This window comes from Colobus angolensis, unplaced genomic scaffold (genome assembly GCF_000951035.1).
Source record: "Colobus angolensis palliatus isolate OR3802 unplaced genomic scaffold, Cang.pa_1.0 Scaffold178, whole genome shotgun sequence".
NCBI classification, from domain to species: domain Eukaryota; kingdom Metazoa; phylum Chordata; class Mammalia; order Primates; family Cercopithecidae; genus Colobus; species Colobus angolensis.
In genome coordinates, this window is record NW_012114910.1 from 1569820 (window position 1) to 1572279 (window position 2460).

General features: G+C 35.4%; 1 pseudogene; it reads left to right on the forward strand.

Moving 5' to 3' along the window:
• Positions 1-530, forward strand: part of LOC105509582 — a 4606-nt pseudogene extending 4076 nt beyond the window's left edge.
• The last annotated feature ends 1930 nt before the right edge of the window (positions 531-2460 follow it).

The window sequence follows — 2460 nt, forward strand, 5'->3', positions numbered from 1 at the left end:
TTAGTAGCTATAACAGTGCACATGACATCTGGCTTCAGGAAAGAGGATGTCTACAGTTGCTTTTTCTTCCTATGTGTTTCTTTTTCAGAGGAGTTCATCTTCCTTCCAGGAAACACACTAAAGGACTTTGAAGAAGGCTGTTACCTGCTTTGTAAACGTGAGGAGAACATTCTAGTTCCAGATAAAGGATATATCATTTAGAATTTTTAATAGGACTCCTTACACTTTTGTGGAATGTTATCAGATAATTTGCAAATACCTCTTGAGCAAAGAAGAGAAATACTTTATTTAGAAATAGAACTTGGCTGCAGTTAGAAAATACATATCAGCTTCTCAATCAAGGTGCCTCTCAGTGTTATGATGTATTATCTTCTGATGTGCAGAAAGATGCCTTAGCAGCTTTGTTGGTGGAGAAGAAAAGGATTAATAATGACTATGTACTTAACGTGAATGAACTTGTCACAACCAAATTAGGAGAAATGCTTGGTTGTAATACTCCAATGGGAAAACCAGTCACTGTAAAACTTTAATAATCACCAAATAGTTATGAAAAATTGGGGTACATAATTACTGTCATCAAATCACTCTTATCCCAACAAACATGGAAGTAAAGGAGCAGACACATTTTCTCTTACTTTGTGAGACTTTGAGAACAGACTTTTGTAGAGAGGAAGAAATGATCAATTGGAAGCAATGGGGAAATAATCTTCCCCAATGATGGTTAAGAAGTAATCTTCCCTGACATGGTTATCAGACATTTGTATCCAACTCTCTGTGTGTTTAAAAAAAAATTGTTTAAATTTTGGAAACAACATATAAATAATCATATTCCAAATTGACTATTCTTCCCCAACTCTGTGCCCTATTAAAGCCACCGACATCCCCTACCTCGTCCACTGACACAGCTTCCCAATATGTGTCCCTATGTCAGCTCTTGACACCAGACACAGTGGCTCTTCCACTGAACAATCAGAGCTGTCACTATTTCAGTGACTTCAAATCATGTCATCACCCTGTTTAAAACCTTGCAATGCTTTTATATTCCATTTAAAATTAAATTTATTTCATGTATGCTAGCTTACATTTCTAACACGGTCTGCCTCTTCCCACTTCTCTGATTTTATCTTTGATCGTGGCCTTCTTATTTCCCTGCATCCAGTGTGGCTTGCAGTGCTTCCAAAAGCCAAATGGTGCTTGTTTCCACTAGCGCCCCTTCACACATGTTGCTCTCTCTGCTTTGATATTTCCTATCTTCCCTCTGACTACCCTTTACAAAACAAAATACCTTTCATCTGTTACATTCTGTTTCTTTACCTACTTATATCATTGCTACCCCTTTGTTTACTTATATTATTACACTTATCACTGCAGTTATCTTGCTTTCTATTTATTAACTCTTATATTTTTTATTTATAAGTGCAAGAATGTAGAAAGCAATATCTGCTTGGTTTCTGCTATATCTTCAGAGTATATATGGTCTAACGCATATATAGATTACAATATTGTTTCCACTTTAAATAATATTGACTTTAAGACATGAATGTGCCAGTCACAGAAGTCATTCAATAGATGGCATAGTAACCAAAAATGCAACAGATACGATTTTCAGTTTCCTCTTTCTCTTTCACTCTGCATCTGGCTGTTTAAAATACTTGTTTTCCAAAATCACTGTGGTTTTTTATGCCTCCTTGTCTTTGAATAAACTACTCCTTCAGATCAGCTATGGAAAGGCATCATAGGCTATGTTCCAGATTGAAATATAGTATCTTCTCTGTGGAGTATCTTTTCCTAGCCTTCTTTTCCCTTCTCCACACCCTAAGTGAGACTTCACTGGGTCTTTACAGAGAATCATGAACACACACGTCTTCTTAAAAGCCCTTTATATGTTTCAGTGATCTCTTATATTTTTCATCTCTCCCTATAAACTATGAAGGTAAGAGTAATCTCTACTTTGTTACATTCAAATGAAACTTCTGACTATGCCACCTCCGAACTTTGTGACTCCAGGCAATTTCTTAACTAAACCTATGTGTGCCTCAGTTTCCAAATTTATAACAACAAGGATTAGTTGTAAATACCTCATAGGGTTTTTCTGAGAATTAACTGAGAAATACATAACATACCCACCGTTTGCTAAGCTAGGCAATTAAGAATTATCTAAAAATTATCATCATTAATTATTGTTACTATTAATTCCCAGAGTTAGTAAGGGGCCTTTCATACATATCCTAGATGCTGAATAAAGGTGTGATAAGGTCAAAGACAAATTGCAATGGAAAGAGTTAAACAGTGAAGAAAGACTTTATCGGTACATTAAAAGTTTGCTAAGCATAGATTTCAGGTGTTATTATCACAAAAACAGAGAAAAGAAAAAGAAAAAAAGGTAATTCTGGAAAGGGTTGGATCATTCCCCTTACTGTAATAATCATTTCACTATGCATATGTATATCAAAACACCAC